The following is a 14,133-nucleotide window of genomic DNA, read 5'->3' on the forward strand; positions in this document are numbered from 1 at the left end:
GTCCCTCTCCTGAGGACAACATACAGAGGGTAAAAAGGGGTTTTTTAGAGACTGAAATGTCAGCCTTAAGGATTTAAATGTTAGCCTTTAGGTTACCTGCCTCTTTCCCTTCCCCCAGCTTGAATTTAGTCTGTGTGTTGTATTTGAGAACCTTCATCTGCCAGTGCTCCATTTAATAGCTTTTTCTCATGCGTGTTCAAACTAACACCTGTACAAAAGCTGTGTTTTGCTAACCCATCAGAAGTGCTGCACTGCAAAGAAGGGTAGCCTCAAACAAGAAGGGAAATCAAGAATATTGCATTCCTCTTTGCCTTAAAATCACACTAATATTACACCTGGAGAGCCCTTTTCTTCACGGTATTGTTTTCACTGTGGTTTATGAGAGATCTGCTATTGATTTTCATAGGATCAGACTGTCATCTTTAATCCAACACCTTTCTTTTTAATCTGCTTGTTTACAGAAGAGGAACTTTTGCCAGTCAACCACTTCAGATAAGACGAAGGTAGTGAAGAGATGTAGTGGCAAAAGAAAAATGAACTTTCATGCTCAACTACCGGAACAGGAATTTAGCAACAGCAAAGAGCCATTAGGAAGTGCAGTAATTCTGCTCGCAGTAAAACACAGTCATCTACACAGATGCAAGACACTAATTAACAATGATCAAGCTGGGATGTACAGTACAAAAAATACAAGCAGCTCATAAAGGCAAATGCCTTCTCCCAGAAACAATTTACAGATTGTTGAAGTCATTAGAAAAAATTTCAAGGGAGAGACTGATCAGCAATCCTAAAATAATTTATTCTACAATGACAATATATAAAAATAATATGTACTGTGCAGCACCAAAAAAAACAATAAATGTGCCAGGTCAGGCCTATCCCTGCTGAAGCCCCACTTTGGGTCCTGCACCAAGAAGACATCTGCAGTGCCTCAGTTAAAGGGAGACACCAGAACGGCTACACATCTCTTTCTGATAGATTGTCATGCCTGGAAGAAGGTGTCCTGCCCATGCTAAAACCACATACATGTGCCTTTCCTCCCACAGAAGCTTTCTTGTCAGCACTTTCCACTGGCTGTGGTGTTCATGGGCAATAAACCTCCCAACAGCACGATGCTGCATGCAACAGCTTGAACCCGAATGTGCTAAGGAAATTCCCAGCTCACGCACTGTCCTGGACCCAAGGAAAGAAAAGCAAAAATACCCCCATGGCCGGGGAATCCACTCACCAGCACCTGACCAACAGCGTGGCCCAGACTCGGGTGCAGGCTCAGCCAGAGGGGACAGCAGAACCCAGGCATGGTCCTTTCACTGGTCTGTGCAGGGCACGGGTGAGACACAGCTCTTGTTATTGCCATTTTGAAGTGGCAGCTTTCGTTTCTGTCCAGTTCCTGGTCATTAGTGCCCTCTTGCTGAGACAGCTCAATGCCTTCGACTGCCTGAAAGGCTCCACTGATGTTGCAGCTGTAAAATCCAAATATAATGAAAGTTAGTAAAGCCTGAGGTTGGCAGTGGGCATGGCAAAACAAAACACTTAGAACCAGCTCATTTTGCCAAAGGAATTAAGAGCATTAGCGGTACAAGTGTGAAAAAGCCCTTCTGGAGTTTCTAATGCACAACATAGACATTTCCAACCCATCTGGGAGGATATCTGCAGTCCAGATTTAAAACTCATTTAGAAATCATGCCTGTCCTATCTTATAAAGCAAACCAAAGTTATATAGCCTACCGAGTATTAAAATGTGTACTTCACAGTCGGAGCTTTTATGCACTCTACTTTTCATTCCTAGCGCTTCTCAATGATATGAATTAATGAACTCTGGACTTCACTGAAGTAATCAAGGAATATGACCTTGCAATTATAGCACTCCAGTATTGTTTAAAAAAAAAAAATGACTGTCAGAAAAAAAGATGCAGGCCTAAACATATGCCAAGCTTGAGTCCTAATCCTGCATTTGCAGCTTCGTAATGTGGTTTTGCATGAGGCTGGGGATTTTTGTGTCTCATTTTCTGCATCAGAAGGATATGACTACTTACCTACTTGATGGAGTCAGAAATGCTTATGAATTTATAGTCCCATATGTCTTTTGCAAGTTCTTCAGTGATTCTAGAGATGAAAAGTAAATTTTTCCACTAGATCTCCTAACCACATGAGTATATTTTATTGCTAAGTTGAAGGTTTTCATTTTCAGATTCATCCAACTGTAAAATAACTACACATTTGGAAAAAATCAAAACAATGTACTTAATTTGTTCACGGTCAGTTCTGGTTAAACCTTAGTGGATTATTCATAAAAACCTAGAATTGGATCCTGCTATTATAGTGGGATAGGCAAAAGGCTGTTGGAGACACAGTCTTTTGTATCCCAGACAAAGACAACAAACCTTTTGTCCATCAGATCTGGCTCTTTTGATTCACTAATTTTAAATGACACAGTGACTTTCCGGAAAGCGTGGTCATTCTGCTCCAGAGAAAGGATCTGCAATGTGATAGGAAAGGACAAAACCATTAATATCAGACCCCTCCTGGAAATGAAATGCCTGCTCCGCAGTATGAACATTGAAAAAAAAAATGTGTTCAATTCTAACCCCACTGAAGTCAATGGTTAAACTCAACAGAGCTAGGCTTTTACTCAGCATGTTTGAACAAGTTATTAAATGAACTTTAGTTGTCCCTAAAAATAAATGTACTGTGTGGATCTAAGTGCAGCTGATGAATAAGAAACCTCGGGAATCTATCAAATACAGTAGTTAGGGCTAACACCAGAGATAGCACAGAAGGTCGCAAAACAGAATAGCTATTAGCCATATGAGCTTTATGTTGAATCTCCAGGTCTCTCGTGCCATCTACTGGCTTTTTGTTTAGTGACAATAGTTTAAATCTTTTTCCTCCAGGTTTGTTTATAGGTCTGAAAATTCCAGGCAGTTTTCTAAAAATTCTAATCAGCGTTTGGGGTGGGTTTTTTTTCCCCTTTAACCTCCACACTTGATTACTATGTGGTTTTTTTTTCCTGTAAGTACATTACAATTCTGTAGCTTTCTGAACACCATTTCACATTGTCTCCAGAGGAAACAGACATTGCCTAAGACATTCTCATTTCTGTTACTGCTGGATAGGCAGTAATTACATCGCAAGCAGAGCTGAGAGAACAGTTTACTAAGAAAATCCAAAGCTGTTTGAAAATAGCACTTACAGTTCTTCCTCGACTGACGTGAGAGGGTTGTTATTTTGGTATCTGAAAATGCTTTAATGTACAAAAAAATACCTATTTTTCCTTCACTTTTCCCTTGCAGTTCACTTAACTGTGATGAACAGTGAATCCTTATATATATCCTAATATTATTAAGTTTACTTTCAGACAGGTTTTTGTGGGCAGGAATTATATACGAGCAGAAGTAGATCTGATCACAGTACTTCCCTTCACTATCTGTACCTCATTTCTTCCCAACTTCCTCACTCCTCTTCCCTATTTATGTGTCCACTGGCCTGTTCAGCAACTCTCAGCAGGACAAACATGGGCACCTCGACACACCTTCACCCACCTTCTGGGGGAGCAGGCTACCCTACAGCTGGCCACTATGTCCCATCTAGAAGCTATTCAGGCAACTTCAAAATTTACATTGCACCCTATGTTAAACCATCAGCCTGCTGAAGCTTTTGGAGCTTTATGAACTTGTGTTCTGCTTTCCTTCTGCAGTATCTTTCACTCATCTCTGATTACAAACATTATAGTAGGCAAGGTTGGAGTTCTGGGCCCAGAAGGAGTCTGAACATCCAAGACCAGTACAGATTATCCTGGAGTACTCCAATTGTCATCTGCATAATAGAGGCAAAATCAAATCAAAATCTTTACAGGAGCAGCTAACTGCGTACTGTTAGTACAAGTAAAGTTGGGTCCTGCTATTAGATACCCACTTTCTCCACCATCTTCTATGCATTTTGCTTTCATGTAAAAATTAATGCTTTGGAGAAAGAATACTAGTTGGAGACTCGCACCATCAAACCCCACAAACCCTTGCACAAATTCTGCAAGGGCCACTATAACAAATATGGTGCTAAACTAGGGTGCTGAAATTACAGTCCTCAGGCTTTTGCTGCATCTCTGTTTTGCCTCACTGGGGAAATCAGTCATAGTCTCTTTTTGTTCTGAGGCTTCAGGGCACTTTCATGATTCTTAAAATCTTCTTGGTAATGAAATGAATTTCAAAACATACTAAGTGGTGATAAACGTGTGAAAAGTTGTGACTAGCTTGCCTTGAACCTATCTCCATTATTTTTTTTACATTATTTCCCCCATGTAACATCTTAACCTTTGCAAGTAGAAGTAACTCAACATTCATTATGAACATTATATGAAAAAATATTTAAGTGCCTTATTAAATAATGGTCATATCTGTGTCTCATGTGGCTGAGAATTTACTCTTGCTAGAGCTGCTTTGATGCTGTTTCCTTGCCAGCTGATAAAAAGATAATTATATCCAAAGAAATAGAGCCAAGAATTTGTGCTGAATAAGCTAACATGCAAGAATTCTACTTCTGTTCCTGCTTATGTGGTCAAAACAAAACTACTAATATTCAAGATCCATCCACAAGCACGAGACTTGACAAATGATGTACAGATTAGATTCACTATGGGCATAAGAGACTGATGCAGGCTTAGGCTGGGGTTAGAACTGACAGTCAAATGTTTATCTCACTGTGACACTAACCTGTCCACATTTCTTCAGACTCAACGCAGATATGCTGGTATTTGAATGGTGTTTCACCCTCATGAAATGCGGTTCTATCACTTCCATTTGATACTAACTTGGACATCTCCACATCATGAGTCACCCAGTTGGTCCTGATATTAGGGTTGCATGACAAGACTTGACTTCCATGTGTATGAAGCCAGAGTGCAATCTCCTCCCTGGAATGCTGGACTAATTTCCATATATTAAGGAAAGTTATGTACCTTAGGTGGGATCTGAAGTATTTTCCCTCTCCATCCTAATAGTTCCCTAGACTAGTCAACAGGAAATGCGGAAAAGGTTATCCTAGACTTCCATTTCTCAGGGCCCCAGGCTCCCTGGAAATTAATTTCCATACTCGAAATCATCGTCTATATACTGGTAGCTACCTTGCCCCTTCTGAAACACAATGGGGTTGGGGGCTCACGAAATTTTCATACCTCAGGTGATTGTTCAACACATCAAATCATTGTATGAAACTAAGTGGGAATCACAGTTGTATCATTGAATGATCATAACCACAAACAGTGTGCTTTTGTGGGGCCCACTGATACAAATTAAGGGGTGCAAAGGGAAAAACATCTTTTGTGAAGTTTTCATCTCTCTGAGGTGGGAGAAGGGGCTGAACGCTGTGGCTTTTCCAGTGATTCTGAGTTAGAGGCAAGGCTGTTCTTCAGGATGCTGAAGAGCTGCAGAGTGTAAAAATTAGGCACCTATAGAATTTGCTATTTACATTTATAGAAGGGGGGATTTAGGATTTCAATCTTGAGTATAAGCACCTACACTGCATCTATCTTTGTGAAGCTGGGCATCAGCCTCTACAATTCTACAGCTTCACTTTGGAAAAATCCTGATGCAACCAAACTGAAATACTCTGGAAGAATTAATTGGTGACCTTGCCTGACAGACCAAAATAAATCTGGCAGGCAGTTTGCCCCATTTGCCAAGTCCTCAGCTCCCCAGCTGCAGCCCTATGGATTACACAGCTCCCTGGGCTGAGTAAGGTTGCCAGCTCCACATACAGCATCCAGCCAGCTCCCCTGCCCTGCCTCCTGCCTTCAGCTTGGCTCGGTGGGCTCCTGAGTGTGCCCAGGGCCAGCTGGTTAGCACCAGGCAGACAGGGAACCTGGCATTCCCCCCACCTTTTGGCCAGCTGGTGGATCGACAAAATGGATTGCTCCACTCATGAGAAATGCTGGGATGCCAGCATCTCCCTCCTGTGCCGAGTGAGACGCAACGTGACAGCCCGAAATTCCCCTGGGACACAGTTCCCTTTTGCAGTGAGTATGGGCTGCTCTCTGCCTCACTTTTTTTATTCACACAGTGGATGGATGAGCCTTTCAGGTGTGGTGTGATGGGGCTAGTTCATTTGTATTTTTCAAACAATCTGAAGACCAAAGCACTAAATTTCTGTGCATCATTCAGAATCACATTCCAGCTTTCTCTTGGTGGGTAGTCACAGACTAGTTGAATTAAAGGTCAGGGTTCAGGTTACCGGCACAGGAAAATTCCTTCGCTGCATGTGCTATTCAGTCCTACCAAATCTGTAGCTTTACGTGAACACACACCTACAGAGAGTATCCTGGCCTGGCCAAAGCAGAGTCCTAGCTCAGACTATATTATTGATTTATATCATGTCAATAGAAATATAAATATCATTAAGAAGGATTGACCATTTCTTTCAAAGCTTCTATCATTTGAATGTCACCTTCACTTGCCTCCTGCACATTTTTGGCATGGCATTGAAGAGTGGTTGAGATTTCTAAGGTCTCGCTCTTCTTGAACTCTTGCCCTAACATTAACATCCTTTTGGACAACACTTCTTCCTTAAAAATGCCAATTTAAAGTTGTTTGGTGTTTTTTTTTTAACAATTTATATACACAACTGATCTGTTTTGAGATTAGGTGATCAGGACTGTATGCCTGAACTGCCCTATTTAAAATGGCAATATAAATCTTTTCTGGAATTGTGTCCACCCATTCACCATTGTTCCAGTCATCAAGTCCTCTTTTAACTGCAGCTCCATATTGAGCACAAGAGATAAGAATTGCACTGCCACGACAGCTTACATTTGCATAATCTCCGATAACCTCTATGCTGTAGACAATGTGAGATTTTCACCACTGCTAGCTGTAATGTATTTGTTTGGCCAAGCTGCCAAACCTCATATTTTAGCTTGGGAAGTCCTTCATCCAATAAGGCTCTCATTACACTTCCACTGTTTTATAAGCACTCCATCCTAAAGCAATCAATATGGTAAAAAATAGTACTTTTCTAAAACCAACAAGCTCGAGTTAGTGGGTGTTAGGAATACAGATGAAGTGGGATCACCCAAGGTCAGCCCTCTCAGGAAGATACCTCATAATTTCCACATTACATCATCCTTGAATTTCAATCATTTCCTCAACAGTTGTGCTAACAGCACTGAAATAATTGAACCTCACCATTTTCCTCCACATCAATGTGAACTTCTGCTACAAAAATGTTGGTACATCTTTTAAAACAGTGTATGAGAAATAAAATATGTGGTATAGTCTGCCATACTATTCCGATGACTCAAGCCTGAAAACGGCAATAATTTTTCTGAATGAGAGACTGAGAGGTTGCTTACTTGGTTGTCATACAGCAATTTCACAGCTACTGGATTTCATTACCCACTTCCCTCCCTAAAAGATTTCCTACATATGAAAAGACCGTTCCTACTTCAGGTTCTTCTCTTTGCCTGAATTCTTCATTACTATCTGTAGAGCTTATTTTTCCCTTGTTAGGCAGAAAGAGGGTTGTAATGAAAGCACTACGTAATCAAGTGTGTCTCAACAAGCTGAACAGTTTCCTACAGACAAACCCCAGGAAACCCAACCGCAGTCCTCTCAGCTCCTTCTGGGTAAAAGACCTGGTGGTCTCCTCTGTGGCCGTGCTGGTGAGGGAATGGAGCAGTGGGAAAGCAGGCTTACTGACCCTCCACCCCGACCTCCAGGTGAGAAGCTGCCTTCCCTATATGTTCACAGTAGAGGCTGATAAATAGATGGAACCATAAATGAAAAAACAAGGGTTAAGTAAAATCCCTTAGGAATTACGTTCTCTGTAGAGGGCCCTTCTTGCCAGGCTCCTTGGGATCCCTTGCTTGCAAAGTCACTGCCACCAGAGGGCAAACGCGAGCAAGTCACGTAACAAAAGAAATCTCTCTCCGTTAATAACTAATCAATTTAAATTATGGCTTATTGTGTGAGAAGAAGCCTCTTTTTCTAACTGTACCTTCAGAAAATATACCGTAATGGTATCTTTTACCACACACCCTAAAAGTATTCACAGTTGCAACTGTGCCAAAACATATTGCCACTTCATTGCACGTGGCCCTAGATTTACGTAAAGGCGTAGAGTCAAACGCTCTTCTCAAATAATCAAGTAAAAACCTGGTATACATTCCAATATGATTCAAACTAATACAAGTGAAAACAAACTAGATACATTACACCTTGTGGAAAATAATTATTTTGAAAAAAATAGATTCACAGTAACCAGGTGGGAAGTTTCCAGAAAACTGTTGTGAAGCTGCTCTGGGAACCTCCTATTACAGGAGTGGGTGATACAATGAAACACCTAGACTGACTTCCTCCCTCTTGCCTGGCTTTCATCTCATTTTGAAGGAGCACGTTGGCAGTTCAAGTCTCTTTCAACAGCTCTTTATAATGGCTTCAGGGTCTGTTTCTGGAGTTAGTCATTATCACATAATATGGGCATTTAGCTATTCAACATTAGGATATAGAAGGTAGTGTCTAGTGTAACATGGTGAAAGGAAGAAAGTAAAGAACACACAATGAGTAGAGAATAACTCAAGATGCAATTTAAACTACAAGGAGGAAGGGTTTTTTTAATATAATTTTGTAAAATGTTTGTGCAGGTGATTTTCCTAATGGAAAGAAATTATATGTTTGTAAAGATCCGGCAGTTGTACAAGCCTGCAGAATTGGTATCACAGCTCAGAAGCTGGCAAGTATCTGTATCTGCCTCTGGCAGCAGCAAGTGTGACCCCCCTATCCACCCACCCTCCCACATCAGGACTTTATAAAGATTAGCCCAGCAAGCACACAAAATATCGAAAGCTACAGGAAATTTTCAGCATTTTCCTTCAGTTCCTTCCCTTCAGAAGGGAAGTTGTCAAAGTAGCTGTCTGCTAAACATATCATCTGCCTTACCATAGAAAGAAGGATGTCAACACTGCATGTCAAATCCAACCCTGAGATATATTTTTTTAATGGGCAGAATCTGACTTAGACAGATCCCAAAGCTCTCTGCAATTACCTGCATCTGTAGGAAAGCACAAAAGGATTTATCTTAAAAAGCTCTCAAACTATTTTCTAGCCTTGCTTTTTGTCACAGAAGAAAAGTAAAAATCTCAGGAAAATATTTTCAAAGGCATTGTTTGAGAGATGGTAAGTTTTAGTTGTTCCCATGCCTTCACACCAGCAATAGGACCACTGGGATGTAGTTTGGCCAGTGACAGTTTGCTCTCAGTCACCACCTCTCCTAGGGGGTCTGGTGACACTTCCTCATGAACTCCAGCCCTCTGTCAGCACCCAGACACCATGACACACAGCAGCTTTCAGGACAGAGAAGACTCAGAAGCAGGCCAACACCACCAGAATTATTGTTCTTCTATTGCAGCCTATTACCTTCAGAAAAAGTGTTTGGGATGATGCAAAGTGAGTTGAAATGTCTGCCTATTGAAATAGACTGTGTCTATCTCTACAACGTTCCTTAGCCAGGCACCCTTCAAACTTAGGCAGGGAGGGCACAGAAATACAAGTACATTAAGAGAAAGCTGGAGACTTACAAGATGTTTCAGCTTAACCAGTGTGATGTATCAAGTACGCTGGCGATCCCCTGGCACAGCCACCACGGGACATGTCATGGCAGTGGGAACGGGCACTGCTTCCTGAAGCCAATGTTCACACGGGTGCAAGGAGCAAATTAATTCATTCCTTCCAACGATGATTGTGATCTTTTCCCCACTAGTCTTTATTAGTGCTCAAGCATGCTTCAAACACAAGCAGTGATGTGACCTAAAGCCTAAACTCTGCCACAAGAGTTCAAGCTTCCAGCATCCCCTCCCACAGGCAAAGGGAAGCCATGTCATCCAGGAGTGGGAGTCACCACGTTTCATAACTGGTTTCTCAGTTTCATTTTTCACATCACACTGCAGACTATCACTTCAGAGATGTATCCAGCCAATATAACCAAATAATTATTATGTATTAGAGGTCTGCAGATGCAAATCACTAATGATGGCGCTTTAGGATTATGACAGCTGATCCTTCACATCTTTCTTTTTTGTGTCATTTTTATACCTACACAAGGTATGTACAGAGCCCTAAAGTGTCTTTTTTACAAAAACTTTGTGAATGTTCATAGATGGAAAAAAAAAAAGGAGAACCAAGTCCTTATGGTTAAAGGAATTCTTTTTGCCTTTGTAACTAACCTTTATTCTCTCCTGAGCTGGATTCACCGAGCATATAAAAATGTGCTTTCGTGGGCCAGGGAAGCAAATCTCTGGACAGGTTTTGCAAGTGCCCCTATGGATTCTTAAGCAAAGGACTGAGGAACTGTTCACAGTTAAGCCAGAAAAGTGCAAGCATTTGGGGATGAGACAGTACATTGGCTGCTTAACCAGCACATCTCAGTTCCTTCCTTTCTCTGCTTAGACATGAGAATAAAAATAATAAATAAATAAACAAATAAATAAACAAATAAATAAATATTTTTAAAATAGTGACTGCTATAGAAGGTGATTGTCTGAAAGACAATATCCCTCCAGGGTATTCTAAGCTAGGTGAGTGAACTGTTGCCATTCTGGATTGAGCTGGAAGCAACAAGTCATCCTAGTCCTTCCTTTCCCTAAGTTTCTTCTATCTTCCTCCACTGTCATCCTCCAACTTATTCTTTAAAGGATATGTATAATTTCAGCATATTTTAAATTTTTAGAAGGGGAAAAAAGACTCTGAAGTGTCACATGAGTCATGTTTTCAGAATATGGTCATCCCTAATGGGACAACAGCATGGCAGAAATTGAGTACCACCACGTTCTGCTTCTCAGGTGATGTGCCTGTGTACATGGGATGAGCACCTTCCTCAAAAGAAGGAAATGTTTTCTTCATTCTAGAGGAAAGGATGCTCCAGTGCCAAACAAATGGCAGCCTTCTAGGAACTACTCCCCAAACAGCATCTCTGCAATTGCTTCTGGTTGAAGACAGCACAAGAATTCAGTTTTTCACAGAGGCATTAGGTAGAAAAGCTTTAATTATTAAAAGAGTGTGAATTAAGTGGATACTGTGCTGCACCTACAGTGACTTGGTGAGAAGGCACTCTGTAAACAGAATTATTATTTCATCAACACAGTAGACTCCTCACTTAATGGCTCACTAACTGGGCCAGAGATGAGATTCAGTGTGAAGAAATCAATGACTCAAAGCAAGAGATGCAGCAAATATGAAACACCTAGTGCTTAGCTCTTAGGATTGCATATTGTCTCCTGTGGAAGTGACTCGTATCATGCAGGGAGAAAATAACACTCCTGCTGCTGTGTCCAACTGTATCCATAGGAGATAAGACTGAACTGGGGCTTGCTAACACTAGACTCCCATACTTTAAGGGGTTTTTATTTGCTTTTTGGTGTTCTCCTTCTGTGCTATAGCTGCTAAATAAATAGGCATTGCTACTTCATATTTCCAAAATGGTCTTAGTACCTTTTTTTTTTTCTTTTAATTCATGACATAAAAGTCAGTATTTCTTAGTAGCAGTAGCCTTATTTTGGTGTAAACCAGATGTAAACATCAATCAGGATAACTCTGCTGTACCACAGAGCAGAAGCACCAAAGGGCATCCTGCAAAATTAAATGGTGAGAATAATGAAGTCCTTCACAATTCCTCTCTGTGCTAACCATTATAACAACTCAAGAGAGCAGAGAAGATATTTTCAACATGTGGCTATAGGTGCATGACTCTTCTTCAGACAGTTGGCTAGAGGGTAAATGGCAAGAGCAATAAGTATCCATCTCTCCTCCCCGGGAGCGAGCATGATTCATGGATGAAGAATACTTTACTTTCCTACTCACCAGCATACTGAGGCTTTACTGTGAAATTGCTTCTCAAGTTTTCCCCTTCTTTTCAGTGTTAATTTAGAGATATAAAACTCACCACACTGGCTCACTTTTCACTGAAGTGATTTCAGCTTCTCTTCCAGATTCTTGGGGAAAATCTCGGCTTTACATTCCTCAGCTCCTAATGCAAAACAGCAAATCTGACTCTGCAGAGAAAGGTTCCTGGTGTAGTCGGTATTATCTGTGCAAAGGGGGAGAGGCGAGTTAAATTGCAGAAGAAATCCTTCATTAATAGTGCCAAAGGACTGTACAAAACCTAACTAATTCTCTGAAAGAAGGAAGGATTAATATCCTAGTTTGCAGGGAGGAAAGTGAGATAACAGAGCAAACACCCAGGAAAATTAACAGCCAGGATCACTGTGGCTTCAGCTCTACATCTCTTCCCATGGGTGGAGAGCCAAATTTGAGCAGAATCTCTTCTATTTGTGTGGTAGTTTGTTTATTCATTGCTATAGATGGAACAGCCCAGCAAAATCTTTCTCTAGCAATTTTTTTCAGAATATCCTGTCACTTCTTATTTGGATTTTTTCCTATCAACATGCATCTTTACCAGATAGGACAGTTAATAGTTAACATGACAGAAAACAATTACAAATTACACAGAACGGTGTTGAAACCAGACTGCCACCTTTCATGGTTTTTTGGAGATAATCTGTCTTTCTGATATACCTTTCTGTCTGCTTTCTGTCAGGGGGAATAACACAGCACAGAAATACACTGTTGAAAAATGGCAGCTTCCAATGCCTTCCTCAAAAAAGCAATAACCTTTTTCTACATGTAATTGCACTAAATTCACCAAGAGCACACAATGGACAGGAATACAAAATGCATCACAGCACTTCTATACAAAACAGCTGTTCCTTGAACTGTCCATGATGATTTTTGACTCTATGACTGCATCTGTAGTTTGGAAACAATTAGCCAGAAGCAATTATTTATCTTGAGTTGTCACACTTGTTTTATCGGCTCTTTAGGGGGTTCTCATGTAATCATAGAACTTGCAGAGCTGAAAAAGCAGGATTTTCCTGTTGCAGTTGGACCAAGAAATAAAATGCAAATCAACAACAGGGTGTTTAAATAAAATTTGTATGATCCAATTTCATCCATCATTTTCTTCATTTCCTTGTTAAGACAAAAATATTACATGCTCTCAAAGACTCAGGAGATCTCAAAATATATTTAGTAGTCACACCAGCATACTGGAATCAGGAGAATGCAAAGAAATCCCATCCTTCATTGCCTCATACTTTCCACTTTTCTAATTTGCAGTGGTAAATTTGAAATCTGAATAGCCTCACTTTTCAGAAAGCACTGAGCACTCCCCAGTGCTTTTTGCAGCCACTGGGATGTGCAGCTGTGACATTCAACACCTATGCAAATCTGGGCTGAGTTATCTGCTGCGAGACAACTAATGCAGCTGAGGTAAAGAGTTGCTTTCCCGTCTCACAAGGGAATATAATCTCCAAAGTGAGCTGCGGGCTCTGTTAGAGGTAACTCAACAACATTACAATAATGTAAGCCACCTTAGGAATAAGCTAAAAGTCATTGGGAGGCTGGTTTTCAGAGTATATCAGGAGATGATATATGGCACCATCATGCATTCAGGAAATCTTATTCAGGTTTTACAAACCACAAATGTAAATAAGGCCTGGCAAGTTTTATACTGTGAATACATAGACTTAGCATACGTAAGCCATTTTGTAGCACAACTGGAGAATTAATACTGTCCAGGAAAAGATATGCCAGTGTAGTAAGAAGTTTCTGAGTAGTATGAGGTGACCCAAGACAGTCATGTCAAGCTTTCTAATTTCACATTTCTGAAACAAGAACCAAGACACAGATGTTTCACCTGTGCTGTTGACACTAGACATCATTTTCCAGGACAACTTGAGTGGTTACCCAAGAGCAGCATAGCCGCACAAAAGAAATTGCTATTGCTTGTTATTAAGTTATCTGACTGCTTAGGTATGAGTCAAAGCCTCTGGACAGTCACTCTGAGCACTCAGTTTGCAAGCAATAAGCATCACTTTTCTAGAAACCAGTAAGGTTCAGACATTAACTACTCAAGTATGTATGAAAAGGCTGTTTCCTTTCAGAGCTGCATTCAAACCACCTATTTGTGCTCATACGATTATCTGAAAATTAACTTCTTTATTTTATCTACAATCTTTTTTCTGCTTCTATTTCAGAAGCAGCTTTCAAACATGCAGGCAGATGAGGGATCTGTTTGTGCTTTCCCTCTTGA

The 14,133-nt window shown here is 40.7% G+C and overlaps 1 protein-coding gene across 1 annotated transcript in view; it reads right to left on the minus strand.

Annotated features, from left to right (window-relative positions):
• Positions 1-852: 852 nt before the first annotated feature.
• The window catches only part of PTGFR (prostaglandin F receptor), an 82,432-nt gene continuing 69,151 nt past the window's right edge, over positions 853-14,133 (minus strand). The window contains exons 6-8 of the transcript XR_011739807.1: positions 11,926-12,069; positions 2,385-2,479; positions 853-1,463 (exon numbers count right to left, since the gene is read on the minus strand). The gene's annotated coding sequence lies outside the window, so the exon portion shown is untranslated. The remainder of the gene's footprint in view (positions 1,464-2,384; positions 2,480-11,925; positions 12,070-14,133) is intronic.

The sequence above is a fragment of the Patagioenas fasciata genome, chromosome 6 (assembly GCF_037038585.1).
Source record: "Patagioenas fasciata isolate bPatFas1 chromosome 6, bPatFas1.hap1, whole genome shotgun sequence".
NCBI classification, from domain to species: domain Eukaryota; kingdom Metazoa; phylum Chordata; class Aves; order Columbiformes; family Columbidae; genus Patagioenas; species Patagioenas fasciata.